Genomic DNA, 25,904 nt, shown 5'->3' with positions numbered 1-25,904 from the left:
AAAGCTTGAGACCATGTTGGGCCAAAGTTGAAGAAAGAGGCCTAAACTTGGCATGCACCCCCTGGGTGAGAATCCTTTGCCATCCCAGTCAAAAGCAAGAACCCAGGACCCTCACAATCAATACATTATCATGCTGACTTGTTGTTAGGTAAGAATTGGTGTAGTCCCACTGTGTGAGACTACACAATACTTATCTGCTTGGTATTAGGTAACCCACCTTTTGGTATAGGTCTGTACTACACAGGTTGTTAGTGTGACTGAGCAGCCAGGCCTATCTCAAGAGCGATATATGTGAGCTGTAGAGTTGTACAAATGAAATCCATAAATACAAGTAGCCAAGTAACACTTACACTCAATGTTTCAGTTTGATGTTAATTAAATAAACAACTTCCGAGTGGATTGTGTCCTCCAACGTATTCCTCATTTTAGATGTAATTCCATCCAGCTTTGCTGCTCTCTGGAAATTTTTTCGGCAGAGGGCGACGATGTCGTCGAGTCGATGGTCCCTCGAAGGCCTCCGTCGAGGGTGACGTCATCGGGTATATAAGTAGTACGCGTGGCGCCCGTTGGCCTCAGTTCCATTCTTCCGCAGTATACGTTGCTTCGGAGACTCGGCGCGCCTGGAGTTCTGTGGAGAATAATAAATAATACAAACGAAATATGTCCTCGTCATCGACGCCGACCACGACCCCCCGAGATCGGCATTCAAAAAGTGCAAGTCGTGCAGCTCAAAAATGTCGATCACGGACCCCCACCGAGAGTGTTTTTGGTGCCTCGGAGAAGGCCACCACATGCAGGCCTGTACGAAGTGTCAGGCGATGACGGGGAAGGCCTTGCAAGAAAGGAGAGGAAAGCTACAGGTAGGTCGCAAAACCGATCGTAAAGCCTCTAGCGTCGAGTCGAGATCCCGTGAGGAGAAATCTCCTCGACGCGAAAGGCATCGATCCAGGTCCCGAAGTGATTCCCATCGCTCGTCGTCTTTGTAAGAAAAATAAAATATCCCAAAAAAAAAAAAATCAAAGAAACGACGCCACAGGTCTCCCTCCACCTCGTCGTCAGACGAGTCTCCGAAAAGGATGAAATGCCCCACGAAACATTAATCTCCCGAAGAGTGGGAAGCATTCAGGGTAAAAATGATGGAGGTGTTTGAGAAAGCAAAGCCTCGGTCCGCGCCTTCTTCGGAAGCCGGCCGGGAGCGTCATCGCTCCGACACTCGCGCACCCTCGAGCCCGGGTGATCGAAAAAGGAAGGATGGGGAACCTTCCAGGATGGCGAGCGAAAAACACTCGAGTCGAGTCGACCGCTCGAGGTCACCGACGCCATCTGAGATCCATCACACCTCGAAGGGAAAATCTTCGAAGACCGCCTCGACGCCCTATAAGCAGACCCTGTCGACGAGCACAATGTCGAAGCCCTTATCGACGTCGAAGCCCTCAGCGCCAAAGGTTCCAGCCAAGCCAGGAAAGCCAGAAAAAGAGAAGGATAAGGTTACAAAACCTGTAATATCCTCAGAGCCCTGTAATGCACCTCTTCCTCCTCCTCTCCCAGAGAAGGTTTTCAAACCTCTCCCCAGGAAGGATTTTTTCAAGTCCCTGACCTCAATTTTTGAGGAACAGGAGAGATCTGATGAGGAAAAGGTACCTTTTGGGCTAGAATATGGCACCCCAAATGTCCCAGAATGCTTGATCTCAGAAGAAAGAAGGAGGGATTTGGTGGAATCTTTACACAATGCAAGTGGCATTGACCCATCTCCTGAAAATAACTTTGGCAGACCAGAACTAGGAGAGCATGCCAGTCCATCATACCGCCAATTAATGACGAAGGTAGTAGATTACTTAGGATGGGCTAGACCACCAGCCCAATCCATCCAGGATGATTTAACAGATATATTGGATCATGGTCCCACCGAAGACCCAGTACTACCCTTTCATGTAGCCTTGCAAAATAGGGTGGCCAAGTATTGGGAACCCCTGGATTCTATTCCTCCGGTAAATCCCTCACCTCAAAATACATCAGTAACGACCCGGCTATCTGTCAAAACATCCAACTCCCGAGAGTCTGGTCATACAGGCAGCCACAGCTTCTAACAAACTTGCGTACCCTTCTATCCCTCCAGACAGGGACGAGAAGCGTGTGGATCGCTGGGCACGGAAGGCATTTTCAGCTGTGAGTATGGCTTTAAAATCCGCCAACTCCACATGTGCCTTGGCAACATTTTCGTACACTCTGTGGGGGTGCATCGCAATGGCGGCAGAGCACATACCAGATGGGGAAGAAAGGGAAGGGTTCCTAGCCATCGTTAGAGATGGAAAGGAAGCCATGCAGGAATCCCTTCAATCTGGATTGGACACTGCGGATAGTGTAAGCAGGTCCATGGGCACTAGCACGGTAATGCACAGATTTGCGTGGTTACGGAAGTCGGGTTTTGCACCGGACGTACAGAACCGCCTTCTGAACACGCCTTTTGACGGGTCTCACCTTTTCGGCAACAAGGCTAATGAGAGCCTTGAGAGGTTGCAGACCTCAAAAGCAGCTGCCAAATCTTTAGGAGCTGCTTTAGGCAACCTCAGCCTTTTCGTGCGCAAGCACTATCGTGGAGGGGACGATCCTATCATTACTACTCCTCATATGGAAAGGCAAGAGGAATGGCCAGTCAAAGGGGCCAGAAAAAGGCCACTCGCGGTGGACGAGGAAAATGTGCAAAGCCAGCTCCAGCTGCAGCCTCTCTGCCATCAGCGGCTGCAACAACCGCCACAAAACCACTTTGAGGACTTGCATCACAAAACACCTGTAGGAGGCAGGCTGTCACAGCATCTGCAAGAATGGCGAGCCATTACTTCAGATGTTTGGGCTCTAGAAATAATAGCCCAAAGCTACTGCCTTCCTTTTCTAACGCAACCTCAAAGCAATCCACCAGGGAGACACCCATTGAAGTATTCGAACCCGCTCCTACAGCAGAAGTTCTAACCCTACTGGAGAAAGGTGCTATAGAACCAGTACCTGCAACGGAGAAGAAGGGATGGTACTCCCCGTATTTTTTGATCCCCAAAAAGGACGGAGGACTGAGACCCATCTTGGACTTAAGAAACTTGAACAAGTTCCTCAGGAAGGACAAGTTCAAGATGGTTACCCTTTCTCAGATCCTTCAGGCCCTTCAACTTCAGGACTGGTTGGTGTCCTTGGACCTCCAGGATGCTTATTTTCATGTGCCGATACATCTCAAGCACAGAAAATACCTGAGGTTCGTAGTTGGCGACTCACACTATCAGTTTCGAGTCCTGCCATTCGGATTGACCTCCGCCCCAAGGGTTTTCACCAAGTTAATGGTAGTGGTGGCAGTGCACCTCAGGAGAGGGAGGAATTCAGGTCTACCCCTACCTGGACGATTGGTTGATCAGGGCGCGTTCTGCTGAGCAAGCACTGGATCATCTGAAAGTCACCTGCCCCTTCCTCCACAGACTGGGCTTCTCCCTCAATTTCAAGAAGTCGCAAAGGACACCTTCCCAACAGCTTCAGTACATAGGAGCTGTATTAGACACATCCTTGGGAAAGAGCTTGCCTCCCAAGTCGAGGGCTGAAGACATTCTTCAGATGGTTTCCAAATTCCAAAATGCCCAAAATCTCCAGGCTTACGACTTTTTATGGTTGCTCGGCCTCATGGAATCCTGCATCTTTCTGGTGCCAGAGGCACGCTTGAGGATGAGATCCCTTCAATGGGCTCTGAAGACTCAGTGGTCCCAGTTCTCGGGTCAAATGACGGATCTTCTTCAGATTCCAAACAAGGTCCGACAAGATCTTCTATGGTGGACCTATACAGAGAACATCCTAAAAAGGAGAAACTTTTTGGCAACCATGGCCGGAGATCACAGTAGTGACGGACGCCTCACTCATGTGGTGGGGAGCTCATGCCAACGATTTGACAATCAACGGTGGTTGGTCTCCATCGGAGTCCAAACTACACATCAACCTTTTAGAACTGAGGGCAATCAGACGCCTTCCTGCCATCTGTCAGGGGAAAGAATGTCCTGATAATGACAGACAACAAAGTGGCCATGCATTACCTAAACAAAAGAGCAGGTGTGGGGTCACTACCTCTGTGCAGAGAGGCAATGCAGCTCTGGTATTGGGCAATTCAGGAGGGAATCTATTTAACGGCAATTCATCTAGCCGTGGAAGAGAATATGACGGCAGATGCTCTGAGCAGGCAGAGCACGGTGTCCCACGAATGGGAACTGGCTCAGGAAGTCATTCAAGAGATCTTCGGCCTTTGGGGAACCCCTCAAGTAGACCTGTTTGCAACTGCTATCAACCGAAAATGCGAAAAGGTATTGCTCAAGGGAATTTCCCCCGAGAGGAGCCCTGGGGGACGCGTTTGTGGTAGAGTGGAATTTCCCACTATTGTATGCTTTCCCTCCGATTCCCATCATTCCTCAGGTTATCAGGAGGCTGAAACGCGGGAGCCGCATGATCCTAATTGCCCCGGATTGGGCCAGGAGAACGTGGTACCCGGACCTTCTAGACATGTCCATCTGTCCTCCAGTAAGTCTTTCTCAGAGAGAGAACCTTCTCTCTCAAATGGAGGGTCAGGTTCTCCATCCAGAGGTCAAAACACTCAACCTTCATGCTTGGTATCCGAAAGGCTGAGATACAGGGATTGGAACCTTCCAGATGATGTTATGGAGGTGTTGCTTTCGGCAAGAAGGCCAGCAACAAAGTCTCTATACCGTTGCAAAAAGTTTTGCAACTGGTGCAGAGAAAAGAATGTCAATCCTTTTCTATGTTCTATTCCGGAAGTACTGTCTTTCCTTCTGACCCTAGCACATAGAGGTCTGAATATTGGAACAATAAAAGGTTACCTTGCGGCACTTTCCATTTTCAAGCGCTCAACGGAAGAATACTCCTACTTCAAAATTCCTTTGATAATACAATTCTTAAAAAGGACTCACAAATGTGTTTCCTCCTCACTCATTTCAAGTACCGATTTGGGATCTCAATCTAGTCCTAATATTCTTAATATGTGCTCCTTTTGAGCCTATGCACACGTGTCCATTAAAATTACTAACATGGAAAACTGCCTTCTTAGTTGCTTTAACATCTGCAAGAAGAGTGAGCGAATTGCAGGCACCGTCTTCTGGGCCACCCTATACTGTGTTCCATAAGGACAGAGTTGTGTTGAGGGTTAAACCATCATTTTTACCGAAAGTAATATCTGATTTTCATTTAAGTCAGAAAATATTTTTACCCGCATTCTATCCTCCACCCCATCCTACTAAGGAGAAGGAAAGATTACACAGGTTGGATCCAAAAAGAGCTTTAAGCTTTTACATCTCTAGACTTTCCAGACTTAGAGTGGACAACCAGCTGTTTATAGGTTACACAGGAAGGAAACTTGGTCAATCGGTGACAAAACAGACAATTTCACGCTGGATTGTGCTTTGCATTTCAGAATGCTACAGACTAGCACAAAAAGACCCACCAGAAGGGTTAAGGGCTCATTCCACCAGAGGCATCGCCTCTTCGATAGCCCTTCAAAGAGGTGTTCCAATAGGGTCCATTTGTGAAGCAGCAACTTGGTCTTCACCACACACCTTTTCAAAATTCTATAGCCTGGATGCTTCCCAGCCTAAGGAACTGACTTTTGGAAAAGCAGTGCTTTATTCCGCCATCTAAGGGCATTGAAAAATCTAACCCCTCCTCCAGAGAAATTATACATACTGCTTTGGGAGTCTATCTAAGATGAGGAATACGTTGGAGGACACAATCCACTCGAAGAACAAGTTACTTACCAACTGGTAACGTTCTTTCGATTGGATGTTCCTCCAACGTATTCCTCATCGCCCTCCCAGCCTACCCCTCTGTAGATTTTTCCGGGTTATTGCCAACTTAAATCTCGCAAGGCTGATACCTGTCTGCCGGCACAATCTACACAGTACAAGATCAAAGATAAAAGGGGGAAAAACAGAACTGAGGCCAACGGGCGCCGCGCGTACTACTTATATACCCGATGACGTCACCCTCGACGGAGGCCTTCAATGGACCATCGACTCGACGACATCGACGCACAGCACCCTCTGCCGAAAAAAATTCTGAAGAGCAGCAAAGCTGGATGGAATACATCTAAGATGAGGAATACGTTGGAGGAACATCCAATCGAAAGAATGTTACCAGTTGGTAACTAACTTGTTCTTCTATTTTTAAATAAGCATTCTTTAGAAAGGCAATTCATGTAACAATGTAAATAAACCATAACATTACTTTTCAGAGTGGATAATCTTTGGATATGCTTCTTCCACAATTCCTACACCCTGCGGCGACTTCAATCACAAGGACAGTAATGGCACTGCAGATTCTGAGGTTGCAGAAGGGAAAGGTTTAAGGAAGGAAAAAGGTTAAATAAGTTCTCTGTATACGTGAGGACAACTAAATCTTCCATTGAAATCTAGACAAGCCTTTCCCAACAGTCTAAAACAAGTTACCACCTATGAGGGACAAACGAACAATATCAAAGTCAATGGGCTAGAAGAGTCTGCAGGGAACCAGTACAGCCAAAGTCCATTTGAAAGTCTATGGAGCTGAGGCTCTTCTTAGAATCAAAGGTTTTGCACAAAGTTAGAGAGTGCTTTTAGAATATCACTTTCAGGGTCACAAGCCGTTAAGCCTGTGATAACAGAATTGGAATCAACTCTAGAAGTAGGCCACTGCCTGAGAAAAGCACAGCTACAAGACAGTGAGGTAAGTAGCCCAAGTCTAAACAGTACCTTTGGTTTGAAGAAGAGTGGTTCAGCTGGCTTTTGTCCTGCTACAGCGATGCAGACCCAGTGTTCCTGAGCCTCAGTCGTGGGGACAAGAGGGAGGACATCTTTAGGGCTCCTGCAGCGATACTTGGGAGGTCGTCGGCAGCTACGGGCTCTTTTCGGTTCAGCAGCACTTTGCGGTTTCAGCTCTTAGTAAACAGCAACGTCGCGGATCTCGGATACTGGTTGGGCTTCCTTCACTCCTTGGGTCCTGCACTCTGTTGAGGGGACTAGAGCTCTGGTCTTCCTACTTCTTGAGGGTCCTTAGGAGACTCCTGGATCTTCTAGCCGGATTTCAGACGTTTCACTCGACTACGGATTATTCGCCCCCTGGCACTCGGTTCTTGCAGCAATGAAGAGGTGGGCTTCAGGACTGAAGGCTGCCAAAGACAAGACAAACAAAGTGCTCCAATCTGTTTCGATGCACAGAGTAAAACTGAAGAAGGATCTCACAAACAGAAAATGAAGACTGGGGCCATTTTGATAAAATGGTCACCCATGGGTGCTATACTGCAGCGAAGGATTCAGCCTGCGGTAGAAAAGCACAATGGTAGGAAAAGTAAACCACTGCCACCAGCCATTTAAACAAGGGAGGGTAACATAAAAATGTTACATTAGTATGTAGGATGAGGGGCTACTAGCTAGCCCGCTAGCCCCCTCGCCCCTGTCCCTCGGAGCACTCCATATAAGAGTGTGTGCTGGATCCACAAAGAGAAAAGGTTAAGTAAAGTCAGTTTCACTTAACTATTCTTGGACACAGTAGTTCACACAAGAAAAGGTATTTTAAACCTTGTGAGAAATATAAAGGATTTCTCAGCGACACTGCTCTGAAGGTGCTGTGTGTCCCCATACAAAAAGTAGATGCCTATGGAGTTTGTCAGACTCCCAAAACAGTGAAAACACATAATCCAATTCAGGTCAAAGCACATGGGGCGGGGGGGGAAGGTCTCACTCACTCCAGGGTTAAAATTAAAAAGTCCTACAGTCCAGCAAAAGAGCTGGGGGTCTCTATGGTTGAAGGGAATTAGCACAGAAATGAAAATTCTCCCTAACACGACTGCACCAATATATGCCAGTATTCACATGTACTCCTTCACACAGTATTCATGTTTGCTTTGTGCAAAAACCAATAATCAACAACCATAACCAAAAGTACCTCCAGGATAGAAAAGAAAAAACACATAGGATCCAAAAAAAAGAAGCAATAAACAAACGGAACCACAAACTCCCATCAACCGAGGTCTCAACTACCCACAACCTACCAAATACAAGCAACAACAAACCACAAACAGCAAAGACTAACCCCAGGAAAAACACTAATCGAAAGAGCACGCCCACTAAGGAACACAACCCACACATCATGCCTCGACACAAGAAAGACAAAGAAGCCAGAAAAAGACAACAGAAATAATAAGAAATCCCACACCATTCGGGAAGGCACCGACCAGCATGATCCCACAACCCCAAAAAAACTCGACAAACATCTGAGATGGCCCAAGGAGACATACAAATAACAGAGCAAAGACAGACTACAATGCTCGCTACCTGTCCAGATACAACGTGGTAAACAAAAACAGCACAGCAACAACAAACCGGCAGCCAGCAATCGTCACGAATACAGACCCAACCAGGACACCTAACGGAACACGACAACTAATAAACAATCCTAACTTGGTCTCCACCATGGACAATACCCCAACCAGAACAAGGAACACATTGGAATCCATCACACACTATACGCCCTGTATCACCAAGACTGACACAGAGGGGTAACTACCCTATTTACCTCCCGGAATGAACCAACCCCGCCATAAACTTCATCAGTCTACTCGACAAAGAGACTGAACAAAGAACCACCCCACCCAAAAACCCACCTGGAACAGAAACCCAACCAACACCACACTGGTCAGAACAAACAATACTAATAACAACACGAAAGGGAAATCAAGCAAACTACACTGCAGCCTCCTCAATGTTAGATCCATGGCAAAACACTCAACAGAAATCAATGACCTAAGCGAGGGAGGCTCAGACGTGCTCTTCCTTACAGAAACCTGGCTATAAAGCCATCACGAACAAAGCTATGCCATACAAATATAAATTAACACACACCAACAGAGAAAAGCAAAGAGGAGGCGGAATCGCAACAATACACAAAAAAACACGCCCGAGCATCTTGAATCATCACAACCAACGCAGAAGACTATGAATGCCTCCTAATCAAGATAGAATTCAACGACCAATCCAACATAGTATTCCCCCTGATCTACAGACCATCTTCTTACAACCCCAACTTTGCAACAAAACTAGCAGACAAGGCCGCCATGCTATCAACCTACCACGACAACCTAGGCGAAAGAGATCCCACCGATACAAACATAGATACAACAAAAGACACTCATCAATTGGATCAGCAAGGCCCTTGACCAATTAGCAAAAGCTAAAACATTCAAAGCGACACCAAAATAACTGGCACCAAATTGGTTCACAGAAGAATTGAAAAAATCCCAAAAAACAACTGAAAAATGGAAACAATGGAGAGAACAATACACCAGCACCAGACAAGACCAAATAAAATACCAAAGACAACTCAAACGGTGCATAGCAACAGTCCTCAAAGCAAAAAAAAAAACTCTACTACGCCACAAGAATAGAATCGTCAAACAATTCACAGAAGGATCTCTCAAAATCATCAGAGATAAAAAAACTCTTCCTGCAAAAATGCCATCACCCCTACACAAACACTTCGTGACAAAATCACCAATCACCTGAGAGCAAAAATAGACAATACAGGAGACCATCAAACTAGCCGGGGCAAATACAACCAATGGACCACAGACACCAGACGAAACACAGATTAAACGCAAAACTCATCTGCCTAGGACCAATCACAGAGGAAGCTTTCACCACACTGATCAAGAACACCAGCCTTGCAGGATCTCCAAGGGACCGCTGCCCCCCAGACGTCTTTAAAGGAATCCTCAACCACAGAACCCTAGTGTCATGATGCCTAACCCCGGGCATCCAGACCAAGTCCATCAACCCCGGAAGCAGGCATCCTGTTACCTGGAGCAAACCCAGCAACCCATGTTAGGGGCTATCTGGGTACAGTCCTGGCGCCTATGGCGCCAAGCTCATATGGGACATCAGTCCTGGCACCATAAGCGCCAGGCTCGTATGTTAAAACTTACCTGATGCAGACCATGCTGCAAGGGATCCAAGCATCCAAGCCCATGCGAGGCTTGAAGGGACTATTTTATCTTAGGGACAATTTTGTTACTCGGATGTGGCTGTGGAGGAATACTTACCTGGGACTACTTTGAAGGCTATTTAAACCACGCCCGAAGAGCAGCACATGCTTCGCGTTATTCTGCATCCAGCAGCGTAACGCTCACCGTGTCTGCAGTCAGCATCCAGCATCCTGCCACACCCGCCTCGAGTCCAGAGCGCCTAAGGGGGACAAGAAAACAACAAGGTGAGCCAAGGGAACAAACAAGGACAACCTCTTGCCACCATATGCTTACCTGATTTTACCGCAGGAGGTATTATCCACCAGCACGCCAAATCTTCCTACGCTGCACCTGCAAGAAAAGAGAAAGCAGCAAGTTAAACCTTGGCATCATTTACCGGACAGTGTTACAAAACACAGACTCTTACCTGAACGCTTTCAGCTGCCACAAGACGATCATCTTTTGGGTCTAAGCTGCAAAAGAAACAAGGAATTGGACAAGAGTGATCAATCGGACATTTTGAACTCATTAGAACTATATACTTACGGCCTTTCGCCCGGAGGTTTGGAACCACGATTTGTCCGGAACTCTTCCAATATCCTCAAGCCAGTGAAGTAACTGGCCATCAACGCGCCCCTGCATTCTTCGCAGGATGGAGAGCTCATCATACAAAACTATAAGGAGACTACTTCTACGGGTCAAGAAGACGAAGCTAGGTGGGCCAGTGCAGTCAGTCATCTCTGCACTACGCATCACGTTGGTGGAGACCGTGGCTGTCCAGTTCCGTTCGACACCCCTGTGGGAGCCAGGTGAGCGTAACACCTAGCAACAAGCTTCTGGAACCTAACAAATGTATCTCTCAAAAGAGGAATAGTACCGTCCTCCTTCAAATCAGCATACATCAAACCACTGATTAAAAAAAGGTCAGAAAGCGCAGAAGACCCAAGCAACTACAGACCGATAGCCAACCTGCCCTACCCAGCAAAGATCCTGGAGAACCACGCCCACAAAATCCACCTTAAACAAATCAAAACAAACGGAATACTCAACCAATCACAAGTTGGTTTCAGACCGATGAGAGGAACAGAATCAGCACTTCTATCAATATGGGACGTCCTGAAAATAAACGTAGACATCCAATCTGCCTCCTTCTAGTGGACATTTCAGAGGCTTTTGACACAATCAGCCATACAACACTAATAAAAACATGGATGGAATCTGGCATGCAGGAATCCGCACCAAAATTGATTACCTTATTCATAACAAACCAAACCGAAAGAACCTACCGACCACCGCTCAACTCAAAACAACAAAACTATATCCTGCGGAGTCCCACAGGGCTCCAGCCTCTCCCCTCTACTTTTCAACATCTACATGTGCCCACTGATGAAAATCATTCGATCTTCCCGACCTACCACCTACAACTACGCAGACGACACAACTGATTGTGAAAACAAACAGAACACAGGAACTAAATAAAATCCCTCAACAACTGCCTCACATACATATACAACTGGATGACAACGAACAACCTCAAACTGAACCCGGCAAAAACTGAAATAATCCTCTAACCAATCAGCATGGGAATGCAACGGGACTACCAATGTAGTAAACAACCTAGGAATACTCATGGACAACGGACTATCACAGGAACCACAAGTCAACACAATCCCCAAAATATGCTTCTTCCTCCTACAACTACTCAGATCCCTGATACTCACAAGAATTAACTACACAAACAGCCTCTACCTAGAAATGCCAGAAAGACTCACCAAGAAACCCCAAAGGGTGTAAAATACAGCAGCCAGGATCCTATTAAGACTAAACAGAAGAGACCACATCACTCCAGCACTGAGAACCATACAATGGTTACCAGTAAAAAAAAAGTGCCTCAAATTCAAAGCACTCTGCATCACCCACAAAGCATTGCACAGACAAGGAGTGGAATTCTTCCAAGACAAGATTAGCCGGTATCGCCCAGGAAGGGAACTAAGATCCAGCAACGACCTACAAATAGAGGGAAAACACCCCGAAAAAAGAAAATTCGTCAGAATAGTGTTCTCACGTCTAATTGCCAACACATGGAACAACATGCCCAAAGTAATTAGAACCAAAGAAGACTATCATCTTTAGGAAAATGAAACCTGGCTGTTCAGCAGACAATGACAACCTAGAAGGGACACCAGCAACAACAACACCGCAAACAAACAACTAGAGAGAAGACTAGAGGGGCCACAGAACTGCAAACAAGAACCTGGCTAGATACCGTCAAGCAGCATCCAAAGAGCTGCCCCAGAAAGACCACAACAAACTGACAGACTTTAGTAACCCTCTTCCCTTCCTGCTTCTCCTACATAACTGACGCCTCTACACCAGATCGTGGACTAGTCACACTCATAAGCATACAGAGAACCATTACTATGCCGACATCCAGAGTGAACCACCCACATAGCACAATATCATCTAAAATGCAACATCACACCAAGATGCCTGACTACCTTACAGCAAAGACCACCCTTATGGACACTATCTAACCAGTGCACACAACCAACCCATCATAACCACACAACACGAACACCAACGCACAACACTACCACACACCCGAGGAATGGAATCTTACCCATACGTTTACAATGCACGAGGCCGCTCACAAGTTACCACATGTAAAACACTCACAGAGAATAGTTCCTCCTGGTTCTGAATCTATCCTCTCAACCTTTTCCCCCACTAACCCCCACCACCCCACTTTTTTGCAGATCCACGTGAGCGCCTGGAGACTGCCCCTGGGTGGCAGCGGTGCAGTACAAATCAACTGCACATAACATAATGCCAGTAATCATACTATGAGAAAACAAGCCCATCATGGCTCTGCCTCACACTACGTTGGGTTTTCCTTTAAAAATGTCTTGTCACAACAAAAAAACATTTCCAAACTGGCTACACAATGCAGGTGAGTCTACATGTGTAATAACGCTTATCATGTTTGCTTTACCCTTGATACCCAGTGAGAAAAGCCACGCCACAGTAAGAAATGGCTCGACTGGCTGCCCTAAATGCCAATCTAGACACATATTAACACTCAACATGCTTGCTTTGTGAAAGAACCGCAGTAAAAAAAAATGTCATGCCACAGCAAAGAATGGCTAGACTGGGTGCCCCAAAATCCCAGTGCAGCCACATAAAAGCACAAATCCTTTCTAAAAAAACCAGCGGGAAGATCTGAGGCGGGACCGAGCCGTACCCACGCCGGCGAAGCTGCATCTCATCAGAGAGATCAGGAGGACCCGGAGTGGCCATACCCGTAGCCCACTGCTCAGAGCAGAGAAGAGCAGCCAAGAGGCCCAAGAGGGGCCGCACAGTGAAGAGGCAGGAAGGCGGCGACCCCGAGAGGCTCGACTCCCTCTTGCCCCCCCCTTCGAGGCTCGACTCCCTCTTGCCCCCCCCTTCGAGGAGAACCATCACAGGTCAGCGTGCGCCCTGGGCCAAGGAAAGGGTGCAAGCAGGCAGAGGCTGGCCAGTGCAGGCAGTGATCAGCAGCTTTGAGCTGAGTGACATTGAGGAGTGGGGGAGCGTGGTGGGAGCGCCCCTGCCCAAGCTTTGAAGCAAGCACTTTGCAGAGAAGACAAGGGGAGGCCCTGTGGTGTCATAGCCGGGGCAGCTGGAGGCCCATTTGAGGTAAATTATGGAGTGCCTTAGCCAGCACACCACCATCGAGAAGCACAGCAAGGAAGACGAGGAGCAAGAGGCGCACTGCGCATAGAAGACATTGAACGGTGGGGCCCCGGCCAATCCTGAGGCCGAATAGAGGGCTAAAGAGTCCATCTACATCCGTGGTGGGCAAGGAAGAATAGAGGCCCTTTGGTCTGGTTTGTTCAGGGCAGAGTGATCCTGTCACCAAGGCCAGAAGGAGGGTCATTTGAAACCTGAGGAACAGTGGCTCAACAGCGCACAGTTAGAGGGGAGTTCCAACCCCCCCGCACAGTCAAGGCCAGACCCACAAAGCGGCAGAGAGGAGGTTCAAATGCGCTGAAAACAATTCCACAAGAGGTCCAAAGGATGAGAAACAATATCAGGGAAAAGAGGCAGGGGTAGGGCTCCCCCCATCAGACCTGTCTACGCACTATGTCCAAAAACAAGGGAAAGGACATGCAAGCTGACCCCCAGTTTGTGAATAAACCACAGAAGGGCAATCTGCAGAGACTCTGGCGCAGAGACAGCGATGTACCGGCTGGGGGAGATCACGGTCCCGGGGCAGGAGAGGATCTGGGGGTGCTGGCAGGCACTTCAAAAGATTAAGTGATCACCCAGGAGGTCCTTCGCCAATGCTTTCAGGATTTTGGGGACAAGATAACGAACACCATTCAGTCGCAATTGAGCATGATGCGAGCGGGACTGTCCCAATCATTGCAAGAGGTGAAGGGGGACATAACGAAACTAGAGGAGCTGGAGACAGTACACGTCTGCAATCATCAGCCTGTGCAGGTATTATTATCAGGGCAGTTTCTAGTCCATTTGGTGCCCAGGGCGAAACACTAGAAAGCGCCCCCACAGCCCACCCGCGCGCCACTCCCAAACTACACTGTTGAGTAACTCCTACCCAAGGTCAATAAATCACTGCTAAACAAATTAAATCAGTTTTATTACTTCATGATTCAAGAACTTTGCAGTAGTTCCTCAGACAAAGCACAGTACACCATCAATATACTACTTTTAAAGTTTTGTGTCCATTTTTTGTCTATGTTAAGGGCACTCTCCTTGACTTTGCTGCTTTATTGCTGCTGCATAATCAATTCTTTTCAACAAGTTCACTCTCAATTGAACGTATTGCAAGGGCTGATGGCCTTTCCTCTGCCATTGTGGAGCGCAAGTATGTCTTATCAGTTTCAATTTACTAAAGCTCCTCTCACCACTTGCCACTGTAATTGGAATTGTTAGTAAGAGCCACACATTGGTTGTTTCCAAATGTGTGTTTGTATGATTATTGTGCTGCAAAACCTGAAGGGGCATAATAGAACTCTTCTGAAGCGATGACTGGATATGTCTCAGTTCCTCGACCAACTGGGAACCATCTATATCAGATTCTGGTGCATTATCACCACCATCTGCTAACAATTGCTCCAGGTGCTTGCACAGTTGTATCAATTCTTCTTTTCCGGGCAAGAGCTTTATGTTGTACATGAAACCCCAGCTTGTATTGTGCGCAGACAACTGGGAAAAGCGCCTTTCAAGCGAAGTAGTTATGACGTCAATCAGGGTATAAAATATGGTTACTTTAAAAAGTTATTCCTCATTCTCAGGGTTTTCCTATGCTGTTCAGTTGCCTTAAAAGTAGAGTGCCTTAAAAGTAAGGCTCTCTCTTTTGCTGCTGTTACAGCAGACTCAAAACCAACACTCCTATAACATTTGACAAAGGCAATGCCATTCTTAAGCAGGTCATTGCAGGCCGGCAAATCAATTTGTTTGGACTGCATGAATTTGGTTACAATGTTCACCTGAAATAGAATGACATACCTCACAACTTAAGTACAAATAAAACTGAAATCTTCCAAGTGTAAAGCAAGGGACTTAGCCTATGAGGACAATGTCGGGTCATTGACTTTTTCTTCAATGCTCATGAGTGCTGTGTGTATCTCAACAAATTGATACTGCACAGCTCTCAAGCTTTCAATTCTACATTCCCATCGTGTATCACAGACCTTTTTCTAGGAAGGATGTGTTACATGCACACTGAGAATGCTCCAGCATTTGGGTAGAGCTGCAAACAGATTCTCTGAAGTACACCAAAAAGAGAAACAGATTTCACAGAGGATTTGGAAGCATCGCCAACCACCAAATTTAAACTGTGGCAGCCACATGGGTTAAAAAATGCACTGGGGTATTGCTTGAGAACTCGCGCTTGGACTCCTTTGTTTACCCCAAATCATGTTTGCACCATTTTCATACCCCTGACCATGGCAGTTGTCCATCTCTAGACCGCATTCTGAGATTTCAGAATACAGAAGGTTTGCAAGTCCTTCACCAGATGTGTCGTCTGCGGGGCAATACCCTATAAAATATTCTTTCACAGAAATGTCTTTGCCTGTAATATCCACAATTTCTACAGTGTAAGACAGTTGCTTGGTGTGGCTGATATCTGGGGTACAATTCAAAATAACAGAAATATTTAGCAGCCTTCACCCTTTGTAAAATTACATTCTTTACTTGAGACCCCATTAAACTAATTAGTTCATTCTGAATTACATTTCCGCAATAGTGATTGTGGATCTCTTGCGAGCTAACTCAATGTAAATGATCCATCATGATCGGAACAAATGTCCCTAGTAGTTCAACAAGGTCTAAGAAATGTCCATTGCTTGGAGTAAGTAACTTGTTTGAAGAGCCACAAAATGCCAACTTATTTTTGGACAGAAAGATAACAACATAATTCTTTCAAGCACAGCCCGTCAACTCTTGGTCTCTGCCTGTATTTGATCTTGCATGAGAGAATCAATACCAACAAGTCCTGTGAGGCAGCTTTCAGCACCCACCCACTTGCCACTGGATTTGGCATGTTCAGGAGACGCTTCATGCATTTTCAAATAGTTACTAACATGTTTCAAGTTATTAATGCCATCACTACCATGTTTTGATCTTGGCATAGGGTCGAAAAGCCTACAGCAAAAACAGTAGACTATCAGTGAAGATAGAATATTGCAGCCATGGCCTGGAGACTGTTTGTTAGGTAATACCATGAGCACATATGAAGAAGAAAAGGGCCTATTTCTGTCATCCTTTGTGTATGAATAACTAGGTGGTGGCATAGCCTGTGGCCCTGTGGCCCTCCCATTACAATTTGATCACGCACATGTCCAGACATTGATTTAGGCCATAAAGAAATGTCTATAAACCAACGGTTTTAGTGCCTTGTTCCTCTTTGTCATCACTGCCCTCTAGTGCTTGGGTTCTTGAGGCCTCATCTCTTGAAACTTGTGGCATGACCACAGGCAGTATGGTTTCCTATGGAATGCCTGTTGCCTGGCCTTGGGGAGGGCGCTAATCTACTTGTTTTGAAGAATGAAGACAGTACTTGGCACTTTTTTTTTGTTTAAATACTTTATTTATAGTTTTCCACAAAGTATATTACAACCAAACACTGAGCTTGAACAATAGTTACATTTAAAAAAATGATATATAAGAAATATAAACATAAAACCATAATAGCAAATCCAACATCTAAACACCAAACTCAGATTCTCTAAAGTACAATTTAACACCACGTAACAACAACATAACAAGACAAGACGAAGGACAACACATAAAACTCACACCCACATCCCTAACCCCCCCACCTTTCTTCCTAATAGAAATACACAACTCACACCTCAATATTAATCAATCAATTTCCATATAATTCATTGAAAGGTCCCCACAGTTCTTCATATACTGCTTCCTTTTGCTGCCTACACAACAAGCATTTCTCATACTTTGAAAGAATCTTCATATCATAAAGCCATCCCTCAACAAAAGGCTTCTTCCTTGTTTTCCACACCTTTAACACCTGTCTAATCGCCACCAGTAAGCTTCTGTTAATCCAATTCCTAGTTACAGAATCAACATTTCGCCCGCATCTTGGACATTGCAGAATCACAGATAAAGGGCTTTGTGGAAAATCGATGGTCCAAATTGCGTTAATGCTATCCAGCACATCCTTCCAATAGTCCATTACTTTATCACAGTACCATAACATGTGCAACAGAGAACCTTTTTCCTTCCGATACCCCCAGCAACAATCATTTTCCACCAATCCTAGGCTACACATACGGACAGTAGTCCAATAAATTTTACCCAAGAGCCTTTGGTGAATGTAACGCAAGTTTAAGTCAATTTTCGCCTGTTCCCGTTCCTTCACCGAAATGTCATTGCCCAACTCTTCCGACCACATCATTCTTAGCTTCTCCCATGAAGTCAACCAAGCACTCTCCAAAGGTATAAGGCTCATGATATCCGACACTTTCTGCTGCATTACAGAAAACAACCCACATATCTCTGGCTTCTACATAAACTGCGAGTCTAACATCTGCTGCAGTTCAGAAAGCAAATCCTTCAGTATTCTATACCGTCCCTGTTCCCTCCCACTCAGTCCATATTTATTTCTCAGATTATCAAAGGAAACCATTTCTTCATCATCATTCCAGACATCACCAATCACCAGAACACCTCTATTACTCCAACTTCCCCAATTCAATATTTTATCATTAACCTGCAATCCCAGATTACACCATAAAGATGCATCTTTATACATATTCAACCCCTGACCATTATCTGTTATCAACTAAACCAATGCATCTTTCGAAACAGCAATTGATTTTAGATTCATAGTTTGTCGAAGTAGCTTCCCAAGAGAGTATAAGCTCTTCACATGATATGGTTACAACAATTTTCTCTCTATCTGTACCCACCAAGGCACCAAGTCTAAATCATCATTTGGAAAAAAAAATGTTTTAGTAGGAAACCCTTACAATAGTTCCCCAGGATAGGGTAGGGTAGCCAAACCCACCATCCTGAACCTTTCGAATCATAATATAACGTGGAATCCTAACTCTTTTCCAAACACCCCACAAAAATTCTTGAAAGACTGTCAACACGCCCAAGTATTCTCTTCGTGAACTTCAGAGGAATCGATTGTAAAAAATATAATTCCTTCGGAAGCAACATCATTTTCATTGCACTAACTTTTGCCCAGACACTTAAGATAGTACAACGCCATTTCCTAATGTCCTTTTGGAGAATCTCTATTATTTTATTCACATTATATTCAACAAGCTTATCAATATCCCGAACCAAATAACTCCCCAAATACTTCACACAATCGCTTTCCCATTTACAATCCCAACCCAACAATCGATCACAATTAGCAGTAACTCTCACCGGAAAAACAACCGATTTTCCCCAATTGATTTTATAACCCGACAACCTCCCTACTTCCTCAATCATATTCTTCAAAACAAGTCCACCATCCCCCGCATTATTCAAGACTACCACCACATCATCCGCATATGCCAAGACCTTAATTTCATCACCTCCTATACATAACCCTCTAACATCAATATTCTGTCTGATTTAGGACAACAGGGGTTCCAGAGCCAAATTAAAAAGGAAAGGAGATAAGAGGACAGCCCTGTCTTGTACCCCTAAATAACTGAAAGGAATCAGAAAACCCCCCATTCACCCAGACCCTGGCTGATATATCTGATTGCAGAGCCCCTATAGCATTGATAAATAGTGGCCCACATCCCATCTTCAATAGAGTATAATTCAGAAATGTCCAATTTACTCTATCGAAAGCCTTCTCGGCATCCAAAAAAATTAACAAGGTCTCACTAACTTTAGACTCTGGCAAATTCATAATATCCAAAAGAGTCCTAATATTATCTAATAAAGTCTATCAATCAGCCCTCCTATATGTTTATCTAGTTTATTTGCCAAAATCTTAGTAAAAATCTTCATATCTACATTCAGCAGCAATATAGGGCGATAATTGCAGCAGTGAGCCGCATCCTTCCCTGGTTTTGGAACAACAGTTACTACAGCCTCCCTCATTGACGGACACAGAATACCGTCCATTAAGAACCGATTGTCTAACTCACAATTCCGTTGCTAGGTGTACATCAAAACATTTATATAATTCAGTTGGTAAACCATCTATACCTGGGGATTTTCCATCTTTTAATCCACTTATTGCTAATAATACCTCTGATACAACAATTGGTGCATCAAGTAAGTTCCTACCCTCTTCATGCAAGGATGGAATATCAATCTTCCCAAAAAACTCTTCCAGATCCTGCAAATGCGGTGTAAGCTCCTCAGTGTATAATTCTGTATAAAACAAACAAAAGCATTCACCTATCTCTTTCTTCGTTACCACTACACCCTCAGTTCCTTTATCTATTTTACGTACATGAGATCTTTCCGAAAAACCCTTCAGTTTGTTTGCCAGCAGCTTACCCCCTCGATCTCCTCCTTCCCAATACTTTTGTCTCATATAAAACAAACCTTTCTCCGTTTGAGATTCAATCTCAAGTTTCAGGGTGTTCTTTTACCATATTCAATTCTACTCTATCTTTATTATTTTTTGACAAAGCGTATTTCTTTTGCAGACTTCCCAAGTTAGTCTCAAGCTCCATCAATTTTGTCTCCCGTTTCTTCTTGCCCTAGCAGTCCAGCTCATCAGTTCCCCCTAATGAAAGCTTTAAAGGAATCCCAAACCAGCAGACTATCTAACAAACCTTTATCATCAATGAAAATCCAAATTTATGGAATCATTCAATGCTTTGGAAGCGCTCTCCTCCTTCAAAATGAAAGGCTTGAGTCGCCACCTACAATTCCCTTGTCTCTCACCATTAAAATTCATCTTAATTCCCACAATCGAGTGATCAGATAAATTACCTTCCCCCATACTTGCTTCCAGCACAGATTCTACCAATACGTCAGAAACTAAAACATAATCCAGTCTCGAATATGAATCATGTGCCGGGGAATAAAAAGAAAAATCTACATCTCTTGGATGTAGGTTCCTCCAAGTATCTACAAGGTCATAAACATCTAAAAAGTCCTTAAATTCCCTGCGTGATTTTTGCCCAGAAAAATTACACACAGAGGACCTGTTTTAAAATCTAAAATACAATTAAAGTCCCCACCGAAGAGAATAGATTCTCCTCTCATATCATGTAACATTGCTTCCAAAGACACAAAAAAAATTACCACTATTAACACGTGGACCATATACGGAACCAACAGAGAGTAATTTTCCCTCATATTTTAAATCAACCAATATAACGCGACCCTCAGTGTCCATACTCACTCTATCCACACATATATTCAAACTCCTTCTAAACAGAATTCCTACACCTCTTGACTTTGATGTGTGACAATTCAACAGTATCTTTGTATATTTAGAGTTAGTCAACAAATCCTCAGATCCCAGATACAAGTGCATTTCTTTGAGAAAAACAATATCTATCTTATCCCTCCATAGCTTAGATAACACTTTTTTCCTTTTCTTTGGACAATTTAGACCTTTTACATTCCAGGTTCCAATGGATAAAGTCCCCATTACAATCTACTCTGTCATTATCATTAATACCTTTCCATATAAACCCCTCCATCTAGCATAACCTCAATACATATTCATCAATGACACTCGCACAGTACATACTCATGAATGTCAAGTGCGCTTTTTTCAACATGCTGATATTCCTTTTCCAATCGCACAGGAAAACCTCCATCACAATAAACGAACAAGGTATGAGATAATACAACCCCTCCCACACAGACAAACATAGAAACAACATAAGAACAAGAACAACACAAAGAAAGCATTGTTTGATCAAAGTCCGACCAACTACGGACCTAACTATTAGTCTATTATATACATTAGAAACAGTATTCCTATCTATACTCCCAAAGACGTGCACCTCAATATTTGAATCTAAACTTACTTCCCTCCAATTACTTACAGTGAGATAAGCACATTCCAAATACAGAGTACAAAAAATAACAATCTTTATGGTTCCCTAAAAACCTCAGAGCATTACAAAAGATATTCTAAATCTGCATACAGAGCCAATACATCAACAAACCCTCTAGAATAAACAAACACAGTGGACATGTACCGTAATCACATTCCGTACCCTTCTACCATGACCCAACCACATGTCTCTGCATCTTACATATTAAGTTAAAATAACTCAGTACCATCCTCCCACCTCCACCATAATTCAGAAATACCATCACCCATATGTTTAATTACTAATCAAGATCAAGACCTAAGCACTCCCATTAAAACATCTAATCCATTGCAATTTTAAATTTTAATATGCACCAAGTGCTGAGTATTGTGTAGCTCAACCACATATATATTTCATATTATCGAAACGACATACTAATGCATTCCTCTCCAAATAGTGTTTATATATGTTGTCAGCATGAAGTATAGATTGTGTACCAGAACCATTAATCGTGTTTAGCCCATAACCTTTCATACTATCACCACACATGTCCAGTACAAGTCTTTTATTTCAACACAGGATACTTCTAAAATTAGATTGTTTCTGTTGAAGCAGCCATCACTTCATTTACTTTCACACACCAACTCCAAGTTAAAAACTCTCAATTATAGTGGCTTTCTACGTGAAACAAAGCTCCTATTCAATTGAGTTGCCACAAATTGGCATACAAGAGACAAGTTCCACCCATAATTCGCAAAACCACTATTGGACCACATTTCTATGACTCACTCCTGACATGTGCTGAACAGATTGTAATCCAATGATAACTACAAACAGTTATCTTCCTGCATCAGTGTCTTCTCCCTTGCCTATTATCATCAAAAAGAAGGCCTTTGACTTTTTAAATTCAAATCCCAGTCACCAGAAATATAATAGCATTCAGTATCGGAGCTGTAATATTAGTTGCACCAGTGTTCTTTTGATCTCCGAAATCAGCATTTTCAGAAGTCTGATAAGCATTCCACAATGATTGCAGAGGGCCTCATTGGGCACAGTCTGTTAGAAGGAGTCATGTTGTGCAAAGATAGTGCAATCCCTTGTTGTCCCCTTCATTTGCAATGTTCTTCTCACCAACCTGCAGAATCACATAGTGCCCTCCTGGTGGTATGGGCAGCGATAGATGTCTTTCTGGCATCGACACACAATGGGGGAAAGCTCAATGGCCTAACTGGTCACTCATATACCTGGGGCGCCTAGGACTGAATTTCTTACTATGGTGGTATGTGATGCGCTGGCGCAGCGGGAACCTCAGGGCATGAACCAGCCTCTATTAATGTTTAGTGACAAAGGCATTTCAACTCTCTTACATTAGAAGAACACAAATATAAACAGAAACTCAGGCCTAAGAGAGGTCTGCAGGTCTACTGACAGGTCACAGACAGAGGGGGACAGCCTCCAGAGGACTGAACTCCCCTAAGAACTCTCTCGCCAAAATGGCTCCAGCCTTTTTTATTTTTCCTGAAAGACAGGTTCAAAAGTGCTCTGTTGCTGTGACTGGGACAATTCCCCTTTGGGTTCCATCAGGACAAGGATGGAAAACAGCAGCCCGAAGGGAGTGGAGTTGCACCCTATGTCGTCCGGCGACAGGTCTACAGTCCGGCTCCAGGGTAGAGAGGCCCAGCATTCTAGCCCATGGTACACAATACCATGTCATTCCATATTCAGAATGTAGTTTGTTCGTATCACTGTCGTCCCTCAAAACGCGTGTCTCTATAACGTAGCACTCCTTTGTAAACGCCAATGCACGCGCGCTTTATTTACCAGTAGTGATTCAACACGAAACTAGCGCTAAGTAGAAGCGGGGCGATTTTGATGGTCGTACATCACCAATGTACAGGGTGTATTCAAACGAGGGAAATAATCGTCCACTTGCAGGTAGCAGCAGAAAAGTATGTTTGGGGGATGCAAAACCGTAGTTGTAGAGGTGGGTCTGTACATCATGATATCACATTTCCAAAATAAAAGTTTAATAACGTTTTGCCCCAGAAGTAATCAGAGATGAGTCGGACGTGCTAATTCGAGTACCATTCATAAGGGAGCCATACAGTTGTAGACATTTGACTATAACGTATAAAGGATGTAGCGCTCGACAGACCGGCACATACCCGTGGATTGAGCCACAAGTCCCAAACAAAAGGCAGTCTCACCTCACACTACTGCAGCTTGAAAACAAGCCAGAAGCAATCCCAAAACAATCCAAAAAGTGGATTTCTTTACTAGGGCAGCCGAACGATATGTACACAGCTTTAAGGAACATTTTCTAAAATGTCAACAGAAGCATCGGGCTGCATCTACCTTCTTTCTGCACACAAGAGTCAATGCAGTCTTCTTTCTTTGCGCACGGGTCAGGGTAGAAAGGAATTGCGAAATATTTTATTCAAATCAAAAATCTGGGTAGAAAGCAATTGGAGTGTCGGGTGGGAAGCCGGGAACGCTCAAAGGCAGCTGTCTTTTTTCCTCTGTGGTGTGTTGCTTGATTACAAAGGCGGACGTCCACCAGGAAAGGCACCCTTTTATGTCCCCATCCCAGGTGGCGCGGATGTTCAGAGAGCCTCTGACTTCCATAACTTTACTCAAGTACTATTCGACTGCCAGTCAGCAGCTGTCGCTACTGTGTTGCCGCTACTCTCCCCACAGCAATCGCGCCCCACACCCAGGGAAATTTTGTCCTCAGGGGACCGGGGCAGTTGCACACCATGGGGCAATTGCGACCCGGGCAGTCGCCTGCTTCAAGAAACAGATCTATTATTATGTATGTAGTCACTTACACCAGAGCAGGGTCTGTGTAGTACCTGCACAGCAGTTACTGTGTCTGCGAGCATTCCATGACCTGAACCATACCGTAAATGAGCTTCGCAGCAGCTACTGCGTCTACAATACCAACAACAAAAGGCTGCCATGTGTAATTTAAAAACCAGTTGTTTAGAAAGTCACGTACTTATAATGTTTAATTTCTACATGCGGTAAGTAGAATACAACGAATTACAGCTTCAACGTACATTTCCAGAGGTTGCAAAAGGGCTCCTCTTAACAATATAACAAAAGGGTGAGAACGTCTAAGTGAATGGATGCTAAAAGAAATGCATATAAAATTCACTACAAAAGCTGAATCGCATGCCCTCACCTGATGCTGCCTGGAATCGGGAGATGACGTTCGTATAGGATAGCGTCTAGTTCCCATTCGAGAAACGGACCCTAGCAACGCTCCGCATTACGTCATCACGTGCTCTGCATCACGTGCTCTGCAACGTTCACTTCGTCATTTTTTTTGTACGAGCGGGAAGCCAAGGCTCCTAGGCAAGGCGTTGCAGCTAGTACTCGGCGGCAGATATTCCCACGTTACAAAGCACATTTCATATAGTTGATTGTTATTTGGTGCTTGCGTTATGTTTATGGTAAGTCTTACATGTATCTCATGTTGATTGCTACTTTAATGTAGAGCGGGATAAGGGGGTACATAGCTCTCAACCTTTTTCGATGCAAAGGCGGGTGAAATCACCCGATTTAGTGTTTGGCGGGTGAGAGGCCCATTGAAATGAATGGGCGTGCACGAGGCTTGGTGGTTGACTCACCTGTTTACAAGGCGGGTGACACCCGCCAAAAGCGGTTGAGTTGAGAGCTATGGGGGTATTTTCTGTCTATTTTGTGGGTTTGCAATGTGCCTCACAGGGCTGAGGCAATATTGGGAAAGGTGTATTTCTGTTTATTTTGGGGGGTTGTAATGTGCATTAGGGGTGAGGCAATATTGGGGAAGGGGTACGTCTGTGTATTTTGGAGGGTTTGTAATGTGCATCAGGAGTGAGTTTTACAAAAGTACGGGCAAATTGTTCTTTTTTGGGTTTTCTCATGCAGATGGGCGATTTGCCCCGGGGAAATGTGTTTTATGGAGTGGGGCAGCAAGTTCCTCCCTTCCCAATGGGATTTCCAGTGAATAGTACAGTGAATAGTTAGTTATCGTCCCCGCTGGAGAGGGGAGGGGGTTTGGAGGATTTATATGCAGCAGATGGGGATATGTGTTTATGCAGACGCATCTTGGTACGAATTTCCAGCATAACAGTTCAGTTATTTTTTTCTTCTGCATGGGTTATTTTGGCATTCCCCGGGGGTGGGAGGCGTTGTTCATTTGCCCCTTTGTAATGTGTGGAAGAGAAGGTTAAAGAGAGGCCTTGTATTGCTTTCATTATCAATCACACATTTAAAGTCCCTATGAGACCCGATAGCATGATGCGTTTGTTTAAAAGTGCTGGTACTTTCTAAAATGCCTTTACGGCATCATGATGTTTTTCACGTTTTTCTGTTAAGTCGTTGGGAAGTTTTCATGTAGGACGTCTATA

At 44.6% G+C, this 25,904-nt stretch overlaps 1 protein-coding gene across 5 annotated transcripts in view; it reads right to left on the bottom strand.

Moving 5' to 3' along the window:
• The window catches only part of PRDM4 (PR/SET domain 4), a 617,560-nt gene extending 592,781 nt beyond the window's left edge, over nucleotides 1-24,779 (bottom strand). For all 5 annotated transcript variants that reach the window (XM_069628794.1, XM_069628793.1, XM_069628795.1 and 2 more), the window contains exon 1: nucleotides 24,695-24,779. The gene's annotated coding sequence lies outside the window, so the exon portion shown is untranslated. The remainder of the gene's footprint in view (nucleotides 1-24,694) is intronic.
• Nucleotides 24,780-25,904: the final 1,125 nt, after the last annotated feature.

The sequence above is a fragment of the Ambystoma mexicanum genome, chromosome 12 (assembly GCF_040938575.1).
Source record: "Ambystoma mexicanum isolate Mex_15411 chromosome 12, UKY_AmexF1_1, whole genome shotgun sequence".
Lineage (NCBI taxonomy): Eukaryota > Metazoa > Chordata > Amphibia > Caudata > Ambystomatidae > Ambystoma > Ambystoma mexicanum.
Note: the sequence above shows the minus strand (reverse complement) of the source record. Positions and strands in the feature narration are given on the sequence as shown.